The sequence below is a fragment of the Pterocles gutturalis genome, unplaced genomic scaffold (genome assembly GCF_000699245.1).
Source record: "Pterocles gutturalis isolate BGI_N339 unplaced genomic scaffold, ASM69924v1 scaffold21777, whole genome shotgun sequence".
Lineage (NCBI taxonomy): Eukaryota > Metazoa > Chordata > Aves > Pterocliformes > Pteroclidae > Pterocles > Pterocles gutturalis.
The window spans coordinates 40,743-55,496 of NW_010108468.1; the positions used below are offsets into that span (position 1 = coordinate 40,743).

At 37.1% G+C, this 14,754-nt stretch overlaps 1 protein-coding gene across 1 annotated transcript in view; it reads left to right on the forward strand.

Annotated features, from left to right (window-relative positions):
- The window catches only part of LOC104461174 (myotubularin-related protein 13-like), a gene marked incomplete at its 3' end in the record, with an annotated part of 145,333 nt that overhangs the window by 36,573 nt on the left and 94,006 nt on the right, over positions 1 to 14,754 (forward strand). The window lies entirely within an intron of this gene.

Sequence of the window (14,754 nt, forward strand, 5' to 3'; positions counted from 1 at the left end):
TTAGAAAAGTATATTTAAAACAAATGTTGTGTCAACTTTATCATTGACTGTGTTTTTAGAAGCATCCTTCAGATATGCCAGATGACTTGATTGTCATGTTCAAATAAATAGAAATGTGTATTTGTATATTTTGGATTTAAAAAAGAATTAAAGATAATATCCCAATGAACTGGCTTGATTAAAATGGTCAGTCTTTACCCAGTATTCTGTCCTTGACAGATGGCATAATGGGTGCTCACAAAAATGGTACACTGAACCAGGTTAGTGTACAGTGATCTATTTTAAATGCCCTCTGTGAGAATTCATTAAGTGCCACTTTCCCTTCCTGAGTCTCATATTGTGAGATGCAATGAAATGGTATGGCTTACTCATCTGCATCAGGGATTCATTAAACATACGGCTCTAAAAATCCTGCAGAGAAATAAAATACTGTGATCATACTCTGCAAATTAGGTTTCTGAGAAGTCAGAGTGAAACTCTTACTGCCGTGAACGTAGGAACTTCTGGGACAGGATGAGCTAGAGAAGGAGATGGCCCATAGGAAATGTTGCAATAGAAGTCTTTGTACTGTGGGACAAAGTCAGCTGCCGAGGACAAAGACACGGACTCTTCACTGAATTTATTATACAGATATAGGAAACATAGCAAGCTTTTACCAGGATCATACCTTGCAACCAGCACTCAGCTCACGTGCTGAGTTGTAACGTGCTGTTGGCCATGTGTTGTCTTCTCCAGTGCAGGAGAGAGGAGGGGATCTTGGGGTTTGCTGCCTGCTGTCTGGTGTGGCAGAGGTTTGTGTTGTTCACTGTGAGCTGGTGTACGCGACTGGTTGCTCGTTTTATTGAACAGTGTGGTTTCCATTTCTTCATAGTCAAGCGTAACCTTTGTGTTTTGGGGGGATGTCATACATTAATTACTGGTGTAAGCATTATTTCTGATACACGTGATGGATAGTTACAGCGTTTGTGGTATGGTTGCATAATACTGCGTTTGGCAATGTGGTGCTGTGCTGAAACAATGGAAGCTCCTGCTTTCTCTGAAGTGTTTATAGGACTGTTACAACATGATCCCGCTCTGTATAGCAATTGCTGTTTGCTCTAGCTGGTAATTCTCTACTTAATACATGCCTAGCAAGCATGTGCTCAATGACTGCTGACCGAGTTCAGCTAAGTGGCTTTTTTATACGGTACACACACAGTTTGTAGTTCGTTAGAAGAGAAATAAACTTTTGGTGCCAAGGCTTAGGGGTGTTTTCTTTTTTTAACCACTCTTTTGGGGTTGAAATAGGTGGTTTGATCTTGCCTTATACAACTGCAAGAATTTGGGTCCTACTAAGATTTATTTTGTCATACAAATCTTCATTACCTATTACAAGGAAAGTAACGTGTTTAACTTCCAGGGATATTTTGAAATAAATGAGGACAGCTTCTCTTAAAGCAGTGAAGCTTCTTTAAGTGATATATCTGTACCCAAATGTTATCTCCCATTCAGGTTTAATTCTAGGATGTTAGCACTACATTAAATACCTTCCTAAAGGAAGATTTTTTTTTTTCCTTGATTGAACAAAACATTATTTTGTATCTGTTCTCAAATGACTCATTAGGCAAAGCCATTAAGACTTTAAACTTTCCAAGCAAAATGAAATCTGATGACTTAAAAGTTAAGGACATTTATTCAGCCTGTCAGTAAAATTAGTCAAATTTTGATTTGCTTTCCAAATGTGGTAATAAAATTTTAATTCATTAAGATTGAAGAGTTAGTGATATTGCAAAGATCAAGTACTAAAGTAAATAACTTAGGAAAGTCAGATTTTTGGCAGCATGCTTTTTTCAAGGTTTTGGATGAGTATAACATGAATCAAGCATTAATTCATGCAAAGGAAAGAAGAAAAGCCGCGTTACTGTTCTGTGTTTGTCACCTTAAGGGCAGCTTTAATATCATTAAGAGGTTAATAGGCTAACCTTGAGGTTAAAAAAAAGGAGAAAGAAGGTAAGAATAGAATAATTGACGTAAATATGTATGAGAATGAAGGTATTTATGAATTTATGAAGGTATTTATGAAATTTCTGAATAGCATTTAGTTCTATGAGTACTTTGAGTTAAAATTGTCTTAAGTGTGAAGTGAGTGAAGGGTCTTTGTGGAATTATATAGTTTCTCTGAAATGGGAAAAAAAGCAATGGTTTGATCTGAAAAAGATGTCAAGCTCTCTTCACTGTGTTTTCATGAAGGAAATAATGGCTAAAACTTTTCATGCCAAGTGATGGGATTGAAGGCAGATTTGATTTTTGAGTCTTCTGTCAAATCTAGTTCTTCTGCTCTGAATCTTGGAGATGTTTGGCTGATTATTGGTGCTCACCGCCCCTGCTCTTTTGTAAAGTGAATTACTTGCCTGTGAATTTAGACCTGGGGATTTAATTTTTTTTTTTGCCAGATAATGTAGGTTGAATCAGATAATTTGTCTTGGCATCTAATGGGTGATATGATCTAGTATTTGTTTCAAATTAATTTGGTTAATGGCATTTTCATGAAACGAGGTGGGGGGAAATAGTGGAGAAGACCTATACCTACCCCTGCCCTCCTACACTTTAATACTTTAAGATGAAAAATGCCTGTTTTGACCCCTTGTGATCTCCGTAGCTTGTAGGGATGCCATTAGTCCAAGGCAAAACTGGTAGACAAAATCCTCTGAGACTTCTGTCATAGAATTATTGAATCATAGAATGGCCTGGGTTGAAAAGGACCATAGTGATCATCTAGTTTCAACCCCCCCGCCATATGCAGGGCTGCCAATCACTAAACCAGGCTGCTCAGAGCCACATCCAGCCTGGCCTTGAATGCCTCCAGGGATGGGGCATCCATTCTGTGAAGGGCTCTTCTCTCTCCCCAGCCCTGCCTGCCCCCCGCTCATCTGGGTTTGAATTCATGTGGTCACATTTCTGAGACATAAATTAAGACAACGTAGAGAGGGGAGTTGTGCAGGTAATTTTTAAGTTAAATAATAAAACCACTGTAAATAATATTTTCCATTTTGTTGAGCCCAGTTTTGAAAAATGGGCTGACATGGGAAAAACTGTGCCTAGTGAACCTGCCCTTGGCTGAGTGAAAAGGGATCATGCTGAGAACCTTATCTAAGAAAATTGGTGACCCTGTTTCAACTTTTACCTTTAGCCTTGACAGTATTTGTAGTTTTGTTAATTTGACACAAATATGTAGAGAATCAGTTGATTGTAAAATGTAATTGCAGTTTGAACTTTACTGAAGAGTGTTATGTTTGATGTATATATGTTCTGTATTAAAGGATTAAGACTGACTTAAACTGTTTCTATTTTTACGTGTGTAGCATGTTAGGTATGTTCTGGTCTTCTTTAACTAATACAGAAGCTGTGGAGTAAAGACGTTGTCCAAAATTCAACAGAAATAGACTTTTTGAAACTTCATTGAAGTCAAAGTGTTTTTGTCTGGTTAAATCAATTGTGTGTCTTCTGGTTGTCAGTGGTAACTGGGCAAAGCCATGAGTCTCGGTTGAGGGAAAGATACTGTCAGTAGGTCTCGGTCTGCGTGTGTTCTTAGAGCTTCTACTTGTCTGCATCTCATCAAATTACCTAAAGAGATTTTTCTTCATCGTACACTCTTTGCATTTGCCATTTCTCTAATGGCTGCTTCACAGCTTTTTACTTGGCTCTGTTTGTAACTGAATACAGAAACTTTGATACGTGAGCCACCTGCACATTGCTGTGAAACATACCTGAAGATTTTTGTAATGGATTGTTGGTCATGACAGTAGCTAGTAAGGGCCCTCATACTTTTTTACCATTTGTTGGATTGTGATACAACTGAGAATAAGGTATGATGTTATTATATATTGTACACGTTGACTATTACTTCAAAAGCAGTAAGATGCTTTTCTTTGATTCGCTAGAGTCTTTGGTGAGCTATTCAAGAGGAATACAAGAAACATTTTTTTATAATTTCAGTTTAGAATCTGAGCATCTGCAATTTACTGACAAATATAAGTCAAAGTGGGTTGTCTCAAGTTTCATGGAAGTAAGCTGACTTTGAGGAGTAAAGAAAGATTTATACTTGTTCTTAAAGTTAATAAAGTATTTAGCTCAGACAAGCATTTAAGTAATTGGTTTTCAAAAGAATGCGGTTGGAACATGCCGATCTGAGAGTTGCCCCCCATAATATTTTAAAGGAGTGTGCTTGGGTGTCTTTTCTCCGTAGTCTGTATGTTTCAGAGAAGTTATTTCAGCTTTACAATGATACACCTTAAGTTTAAAAGTAATCCTCTAAAATCAGCTGAGACATATAGAGCAGTTTAAAATTAGGATAATCAAACTTCTTGTTCTTGCTTGTAGAAAGAATCCTTGAGAAGAGTATGTTGGTTGAATGAGTTAGCTTTATATTTCTGCATATTTTTCTTATTTATAATCCAGTTTAATTCTGCTGTATACCTCTCTAGACATCGTAATTAGTTATACATCAAAGAGGGAAGCTTTGGTATGTAGAGCTACACTGTATACTCATTTTTGTCCCAGGGCTAAATTAGCTAAACTACGTGTCATCTGCATTACTCACTACTGGGAGGCTAATGTTAATTAGGCCAATGAAAGTCATACCTAGAAATAGATAACGTTGTCTTAAGTTTAAACTAGATATGATAGGGTTGTGCAGTTTTTGGGTAGCAGCGAAGAAATTTTCCCACTATAACCAGTGGTGGTTGTAGTAGTAGTAGTGTCCTGAATTAGTAATCTTCATTTCAAGTATGTGCAAGTACAGAAATGAACATAGGTTTCTAGACAAGCTAATCACCTATCCAAATAATTACTTAAATTATAAAATGTAATTGTAAATTGTAGAACCTGTTATTTAATAAAGTCCTTTGAAGACAGCTTACACGTATTATGATACTAAGAGAAACGCTTCTGAAGAAAGGCTATATGTGTCCCTTTGAGATCTGGTAGGATACCTGCTTCCTCCTGGAGAAGAAGGAGTGGGTGTTGGAATGAACATATTACTCCTTTGTTTAGAGCCTTTTCTTTGCTGTCGATCATAGCATCTCTGCACCTTTGAACAGCTTTGGATGTGGACTCTTAGAGGTGAAGCATATATTTTATAAAATACTGGATTCAACTTTCAAATTCCAGCTAACCTGAGCCCTGAGATACAAAAAAGAATCAAATTAGAGTAAGGAATGGTATTTATGTAGTTTTTCAAAGTATATCTGTATTTTGACCATCCCAGTAGATCTCAGTCTTTTGACACAAACCAACTTCATAGTCCAGATTTCCAGTTCACGATGACATACATCATTTACAAGTGACAGCTATACCTCTGAGATCTTAAGTCAATATACACGTGCTGTTAAAAGTAATACTTTTAAAATTCAAGTGCTGATCACTTTGTGTTATTTTTGTTTTGCCATAAGCGTAAGGCATATTTTCTAGGAAAAAATCTGATACTTGAACATTTCACTAGTTATTTAAATTAAGACATAAGAGACAAACTTGGTTGCAGATTAGCCATTTAAGGCCTGAAGTGATTAAAGTTTTAAGGGGGGTTAATCTTTAAATGCTTCAGTCTTAGCTAGCTGATCTGTAAGCCAATTTTTCTGCAATGTTAATGCTTTTAAGGACCTGGATAAAGGGATGTCTGTAGCATCCATTTAACCTTCAGTACACTTGGTCAGCTGCAGAGATTTTTGTTTTGTGAGTTGTTTTCCTCTTTCCCCCTCAAACTTTTTTTACCTCTCAAAAATCATTAGATTTGTAATTAATTAATAAACAGCTGCATGGCAGAGCGCAGCGTAGCACTTACAAATGCATTGTGCTCTTCTTTCATTCGCATTAAGCTGCAGTGTAGGTGCTTTCAGCCATTAGTAGAAAACAGATGATAGCAACAGTACAGCTAACTTTTATGTCCAAGTTATACTATGGAATCAGTTTATATTCCTTTAACTTGTCTATATTAGCCTCCAGTGGAAATCTTAGAATGCCATAAATGTGATGTGTTTTACAGTAATGTCTCTGCTGTGTGCTGTAAAATAGTTATATGCCGGTTTTAGAATCCCACTGTTTTTAGTGAGTGGATTTTAGCTCCTGGATTTTGTAGTCTAGGGGGGTAAAATAATTTGATATTGTAATCTAAGGATTTGCAAGTATTCCTTATGTAGCAAAACTTGGTCTTACTTGACTAAATACTGTATAAGGGTGCAATTAATATGTTTTATCCAATTTTTTTGTTTTGTTTTCAATTGGGGGGGAAGAAGAAGAATGCAACACTGTAATACAGTCAACATTTTTACTAAAAACAATAAAATATTGAAGTGACACCTGTTTGGAATGTCAATGCTGTAATCTTTCCATTGAGATTATTAAAAATAGAGTATATTGAAATGTAACCTTTTTTTATAACTCTCAAGGTGCTTTAAGATACTTTTTTTTTTTTTTGCCACTGAAAGATAAATTATTTTCAAATCTTCTGGAGGAGAAAGTCATTTTTATAAGCTTTTTAAAGAAGTGCAGGTGTTTTCAGAATCATAGAATGGTTTGTTTAGTTTTTTTTGGTTTTTTTTCATTCTTGGTATCTGTCATCTCCACAAATAATACTTGGCTGCATATGATGTTCTTTTCAACTTAAGCTTTGTGTGTGATTCAGTATCTGTATTACCTCCATAAGTTTTTCTCATCTTCTTTAAAAATTGGAGGAAAGGCTGTAACACGGACATTTCTGTCAGTCTCTGCTTGTGGGGTTTGTGCGTAACAGGCAAGCAGATCCTGAGACCCACAGTTAAGTCATGTAGTGGTGCAACATTTACAAAAGTCTGTGAGTGTCTTTGCATTTTCTGCTTGTAATTAAAAGACTTGTTTGTAAAAAGTCTTCTGGAGACCCTGCTTTTCCTGATGGTCCTGAAACTTTGATTATAAAATGGTTTTTGATGTTCCTTGTTAGAGAAAATAAAAGCTACATATGTAATGATGGAGATAATGAAGGTACTCACTGAATGTACTGACACAGGTGTGATTGTGCTTCTGTCCTGCTTTCAGCCCGGATGGAGTTCACTTTCTTCACAGTAGCTGGTGATAGGCTGTGTTTGGATTTGTGCTGAGGAGAAGCTGATCACACACTGATGTTTATAGTTGCTGCCAGGACAGTCAGGGACTTTTCAGCCTCTCTGCTGTGCCAGTGTCTGCAGGGGCAGCAGAAGCTGGGAGGGAGCACAGCACCAGTTAGTAGCTTGGGATTTGACCTCAGGTTTAGGATTGAGACCCAAACTGGCCAGTGGTCTGTTCCATGTCACGCACGTCATGCCCAGTAGATAGATGAGGTAAGTGTGTGGGGCGGGGAGGAGATCAGAGGTGCCCTTTAATTTCCCAGGAGGGGGAAAGGGAGAGGATGAGTGAGCGGTGTTTCAGTTTTACCCTGGCTGGCAGTGAAACAGTACAACAGTACCAACAGCTTCGTTGGAATAGTGTTACAATGATGGAACCGTACCAGTATCAGCATTCTTACCCTTTGAGGTCCCTCTCCTGCACATGTCTGAGAATGATCTGTAGTTCTTCCCTCAGCGGTCCTGTCTGCCTGCTTGTTTGCCTCTGTGCAGAGAGATGGTGGTAACTCATTGAGACGATACCAAACTGAAACATCAGAATGGTGATGAATGAAGAAATCTGTGTGGATTACCATGAAAGATGAGATTTGATCTTTACACATGATTGTCGGGTGTTTGTGCTTGCTGTTAAGTACAGCAAACTTTTTCTTAGGAGTTCTTTATGCCATTGTTGGACCAGTGGATCTTACTAGAGAAGAAGAGAGAAAATTGAACTTGGACAAGTGTAACAATCCAGTAAGTGTTGAAGTGAAGTACCTCAGAACCACTTACCTATCTGATGTTTAAAATTCCCATATTTTGTTTCAGCTCATTGTTGCAGATAATTATTTGTCAGCCTTCTGTAAGAAATTGGAGCTTTTTTTACACTTGAAGTGCTGTAATTTAGGCAATTTTTTGACTCAAGTTTCTGGAGGGCTTTGTTTGTTTGTTTTTTCTTTTTCTTTTCTGTGTGTTTGTGCAGGGAGCTGAGAATTTGTGTGGTTTTGGAGACAACCAGAAAGCAAGACTGTTGTCCATTGAGCGAATTTATAACTGCAGATCCAGTTGTCACAAAGTTATCCTTTCTAGGGTTGTGTGAAGGAGCAGAAAGGCAGATAATGTGCATCTAATCAAGTATTGGGCTGAATACAAGATTGTGACATTTGAACTAGGTCATTTAATGTGTTCTGGGAATCCAGAAATAATTTATCTGTGAAGTTGATTCCTATGACTATAAATCAGCTTGGAATGTTTGCTAATAGTTCAAGAAAACAGACCAACGGAAAATAAAGGCCATTTCACGTTTTTCTGAACTAATTTGTTAGTGGTTTGTGTATTGTTAAAGCTGATACTTTTCATGCTAAAAATTTCTAATTAGTAGTACTTGTAAATCTTTATATTCCTCCAACCCCCCAATTTGACCAACTTTTTAATTAGCACTCTTCATATAAAGTTGTGTCTATTTGGTGCAGGTTTCTTCTGCTGCCTTAATAGTGGCTTTAGAGCTTGACTTCTTAAATTTGAAAGCTTTTGTGATGCCTTCATACGGTGTAAGTGCTTATCCATAATGTGTTATGAAAGTTGTATTCTAGTTGTGTTCATTTAAAAAAAGGAAAAACCCCAATAATAAATATTAAGATGACCTTTCACAATTTTGCGTATTACGTGTGCCACAGCTCATTGTATCAGTCCTTGTGTTTGTTATCCAGTTAAAAGCCAAAGAGAAACATCGGTGCAGAGACTTCTTGCAGTTCCTGATTTGTATAACTCCTGGTTGTCCTTTCTGGACTCTGTACAGGGCAGAGCAGGTGAGTCCTCTGAACACACACCTGGCACAACAGCTCTGCAGCCCTGGGGCGAAAGCGGCTCATTGCCGTGGTTCAGTGTCTGAGACTGTGCCGTGCAGAGTCCTAGGGAAAGGACCTGGATGATTATTTTCAAGTTATTTTCAAAAGCAGCATGTTGGCCTCAAGCACCATCGCTAACTTAAGTGTCAAAAGGAGTTAAATTTGTAAATCCTGATGTTGGGATTTTGGTTTATTTGTTTATAAAGCAAAGACTATAATTTCAGTACAGCATGGTGTGATGCCTTCTTTTCATTAATTGCATGGAACTGGCAAAACCACTTTCAGATCTTTCAGTATTTATTGTACAGCCTTTTTAGACTCTTTTGCCTATTTCCTAATAACATATAGCAGATTGTTTTCTTTTATACAAAACCTGGTATTTGTAGCTGGAAAAGGAAAAGTTTATGAATGAACTTGCAGGTTAGAAGATTTGAAAGGGAGCAAGGCTATCTAGATGACCCTCTTCCTCTTGTACTATTCTGCAATAATATGGTCTTCAATAATTTCTGATATGGTTCTGGCATCCTGATTTTAGTAAGGATTCGGTAAATGACTGAGAATTTTAATGAAGAAACCTTATTTTAAGTAAAAGTCAATAAATAATAATTTTATGGAGCTTGCTTTTGATCGTAGTAAAGTAAAAGAGTAAAGAAATAATGTACATTTGTAGGCAAAATACAATTTGTATTAAGAGGAAGAAGAGAAGCAGAATATATTCAGATCTATTTTGGAAGTAGTCATTTTAGGGCTGGTCACTGGTGAGGAACTTCTTTGTGTTGAAATTCTTCTGAGTGGGGGTCTGCCATAAGCATGGCTTCTGATAATGAATTCTGAGTATGGAACCCGTATGGTGGAACCGGTAATTTTGTCAGCAGTTTACCTGGACTTGTCCTAGCAAAAACTTTTCTGTTTTCTCTGTCATCTCTCTGTGAATGTCAGAAGTGAACTGATGCAGGCCAAAACCTTTAGAAGTGGCAAATTTCTAAGATGAGAGTGTTAATGCTGTGGTCTGATCCATGAAGTGTTAGAACCTGATTTAATGTTGCTGAGAGAGACCTTTCTCAGGTGTGTTTGTATTTGGAGTGGCTTCAGTGTCTTGATGTTTTTCAGGGACATGCTGTCGAAGGATCGCTTGAAAAGGTGCTTTTATTTAGCTGTAATGGATACCAGGGTAAACTAAAAAGGAATTTTATTTCTGTCTCAGCAATAGAGTAATAAATTAAGCATTTGAGCTGGCCTCCAGTATGGATCTTTGAAGCTCCAACTTTCACAGATTTGGAGATAAGGCAGCTCAGGCTTTAGTTGTGGTTAATGCTACTTGTATGACGATCGTTTTACGGTTTGTAGTTCTTTCTCAGCCTGCATCTCATTAAATCTGAGCTACAGAGTGAACCTAGGCAAAGAGCAAGAACACTGACACCCAAACCTTTTTTTGAGTGGCTTTTGGAACTTATTCTCGAGAGTTTCCCTGACCAGATATCACAGATCTTGAAGGTTTTAGTGCAACTTTTCTGTCCAGATTTTGTCATACGGATGTCCCCAAACTGCTTGCTCATCTTTTCCTTGCACTGGCTGGTTCCTTAACCTTCATGAGAAACCATTTTTTATTTATGTCAACAAAAGGAGATACAAAAAGCAGATCACACTTGGATACTGAACAGGTTTTCAGTTATCCTCAAGTCAAAAATGTCCTTGTTCTTTTTTGTTGAAAGTATACATATTCTGACTTAAATCTTCACCAAGTTACATGAACTAAAGCAACCAGTATATACATAAAATAGGAAATAAAGCAATTTTAATGTAATAAATAATGTTGAATAATACTCCCCCACCCCCAAATAAAATGATCTGCTGTTTTATTGAGCTGCTAATATTCCTGTTGTCATTCTGCAATAAATTGTGAGGAATTTAATATAAGAACTAGCTTTAAATTTCTGCTTTCCCCCCCCCCGTCTCCATGTCTTCAGAACTTTTACCTGTGTAAAGGCAGTTAAACCCAAATCCATTCCAGTGTGTCTGTAAAACAGGCTGGTGGGACAAGATCAGATTTTGTAATTACTTTGTGTAGACTGATGCAGTATATTACTCTGGATTATAATCAAGCAAGTATGTTTTTAGAATTAATAACTGCATTAGGCATTTTTATTTTTGTGCTTTGTCTTAGTCTTACCTGTGAGCTAAGAGGGGAGGAAACTTCCTTAATAAAATATAAATAAATTTAGAATTTTGGTCCAAGAGAGAATATCTGCTTTTGTAATTCACTGAAAAAAAAAAAATCTTATATAATAATGTAGTGTTTTAAAAACAACCAGTATTTCCCTTCTGTAAATGGCATACACAAAATCAGCCTCACTTCATTTTTAACGATATAGTTTCCTTTTCCACATGTGCTATAGCATGTGGACAAGAGAGATGTTCATTGGAATCATGGCTTAAAAGCTTAAAATGAAGAAGGAATTAGATTTAATATCAAAATAGTGGGATAAGACGTGGGTACTAAAGTTACAGCGTGCATTCGTGACCTCAATGTTTTTAACATTCTTCGAATACCAGATTTGTCTAGTTCTCGGCATCACCTCATGATTATTCTCTATAACCACATACCAGAAAAGCTTATTTCACAATGATTTTCCTTCATTCTGGCCCAGTAATGTACTTGTAGAGACTTGTTGGCGTTTGGAGTTTTTAAGATTTGTTGCTAGACCATTTTCATATCTGTTTCATGTCTTGTATATTGAATTTGATTTCCTTCTCCTAAATAACAGAGGAATTGGCAAGACCTCTCAAAAAGTGGGTGGAGAGTATGTTCTCCCCCCAACCCCAATTTAGATATTTTGCTGATATGACCAATGAGTGTTAGCAGCAGCAGTATGAGAAGCTTTTGAGCATCTACAGCGAGTTATCATATTTGCACTGAGTAATAAAAATTGCTTGGAAAAAAATCACTTGTTGCTGGTTTTGGTTATGGCTGCATTATTTATGGAAACATTTCTTCAAAGTTTTTTATTTTGAAATTCAAGGTTTGTTTCTTTTTCCACTTTGATCAATAGTATTACTTAAAAGGATGTTTTTTGGTCATTTCATGTCTGAATGTCTTTCATCTAAAAGATTAGCAGCACTTCCAACCGTGTAGTTGGAAAACTATTTGGGAATATCGTAATAAATGGATATCTACGATTTTCTTTGTTCTTGGGTAATACAGTTGTGAAAACTTCACATGAACTGGGAAGCTGCTTCCAATTTATATAACCAAAAAGATATTAAATGAATGGAAATCTATTAAATAACAATCACTTTGTCAAGTTTGATTAGGCTTGAAAGATTGTTGCTGTTTGTTTTTTGTAATACTATGCCTCAGCTGAAGAAAGTGAGTAGTTGAGTTATTTTGAGTATGCCTGAGAACGTGTACCACAGTAATAAATTCTGTGTAGTCAAATGCAATTAATAAATATTTAAATACATTTCAGTTGGGTTGAAGATGAAGGCATATTGGTGTCAAATTTTGTTTATTCTGGCTGCCACGAACATATTTTGTTTATATTTTGTGTGGTAAAGGCTAAACAGATAGTGTTCAGTAATACATTTTTACATAATACATTAATAAATAATCACATGTTGGATTTTTGTGCTGACTTTGGCTTTAGACTGCAAACAGTGTCATTGTGGAACTGTTCAGCTAAAACCTCTTAACGCCTCAGTCCCTGAGTTCAGACTGGGAATTAGTGGAGATACTGGAGTGGTTTTATTAAACCATTTCTTGGGTTGTTAAAATGGCAGAAGGAAAGTTGAACTAAAAAACCTAAGAGCCTATTTGAAGATGTTTAGCTGCACCTTGTCTTTCGACAATCACCATTAAGCTTGCAAGAACACTTCAAAATTCCAGAACACAAGAAATCCTTTTCAGTGGCTCTCCCTCCTTTTTTAACCTCTTTTTGTGGGAACGGCAAGGGCATGTGTTAACACAAGTATTTTTTAACAGTCTGTATTTCTGACTTGATGACGATGAAAGAAAACTGTTAGAAATGGTTACCTGAGCAGGAATATTTGGTGGCATGTTTTATTGTTTTTTGATGAAACATTTTGAGATTATCAGCCACTAACTAGGCATCTATTCTAGGTATCCTAATTTCATTTGTTAAGTACATAGATGTGATCTATACTGAAGCATTTTAGGGTGTGTAGTATGGGATAATAATGACATACTTCTTGTATTATTAAGGTGTGTCATTATTACGGCATATGCACACCCTATTATGTTTTATTGCTTAAATATGATAGTGCTTATAAGCTTTCCTTTTAAAGTATTAAGGTACTGTGATGAGTTAGGTAACAGCATATTTATGTACATTATTTTACCTATTATGGATGATACCTTACTTTTCGGTTGCAAAAGCAATACTACAGTGGAAACCTTCATTAAATTAGAGATTGAATTGAGTAGTGGTTTCTGAAGTGTGTTCAAAGAAGGAAACTTAATGACTCTTGTCTCTTCAGATTATCAATCCTAAAGATGCTTATGCAATAACAGACTACATTGTTACAGCTCTGGAAAGAGAATTTCGAATGTGTTTCACTTTAATGTGCAGTAACCACAGAAAGGGGGAAAAAAAAAATCAAAGGCTCAAATTTATTAGGAAAGGAGCTGGGAGGTATGCACATTCTGTGGGACTTGCCATGGTGCTGTAAAATACCCGAGGTGATGAAAACTGGATGTTAATTTTTTCTTGCTCAGATACGTATTTTGGATGTTTTAGTAAAGATCTCTTCCACAAAGAAATATCAAAGACATCTTCACACCAAAGTGGTAAGGCTGTACACGGTACTGTTAAACTTGAGTGCTTGTCTTAGAACTTGTTGGTACATCCTGTTAAACTTGGGTGCTTGTCTTAGAACTTGTTGGTACATCCTCTTTGGGATGCGGCTGTGCCATTAGAAGTGGTTACAGCCTCGTCTATCTGTAACTCTTTCATCAGCTCTTTGAACTGCAGGCCAGCCATACGGTTATTATCACATTATCAGATATTAGTAGGAACCGATACTGCAACTGTATGGTTTCTGCTTACTGTAATCTTAGCACTAGGTAATTCCTAGAAAGAAGAGCAATCCAGATCTGAACATGTGGATCTGGTTTTAATTACTAAACGCTTGAGTCTATATTACTTAGCTCAGCATTAAGTGTTAATATGTGGGGTATGTTAAAAGAACTCATAGTTTTTGGTTGGCAGGTTCTACCATATATCTTTCAGCCAGGAGGATTTTCCTGCTGTCTTAGCTTTAGAACGGTTTTTACTTTGTGTGCACAAATTGTTTAGTGGAGTCACAATATTGGAAGTGGCTCTTGAAGATGGTGTGTGGCATCCTGGGCAGGGGGGAGGAAAAATCTCTGCAAGAGGCGTATCCAGTACCACTGCGTGTGTGTGCTTTGCATGTTCCTGCAATTGACTGCAGTGTCAGGGGATGTATGTGTTGAATTTTCCTGATCAAGTCCCTTTCATCCCTCTGTGAGCGTCAATATTGAAGAGAGCAAACAATTCAGGTCAGTCTCCTTCACTGCGGGACCCGAAGAAGATTCCCAGAGGCTTGGCTCACTAGGAGGGGGAGTGGGCTAAAGCCACCCTTCTTCCAGTCCTGACCAAAGCAGTGAGTACTGAGAGCTAGGAAATGTACTAGTCCTCGTTTTTGGTTGGTTTTACACTTACGGACTCACTGTGATGGGAAAACAAAGAGATTTTACTTTAAAACTGTAGCAGCATTGTGGCACGAGAGTATTGATGGGGGATTTTCGGGGGGGGGGGGGTTGTTTTTTTTTTTGGTTT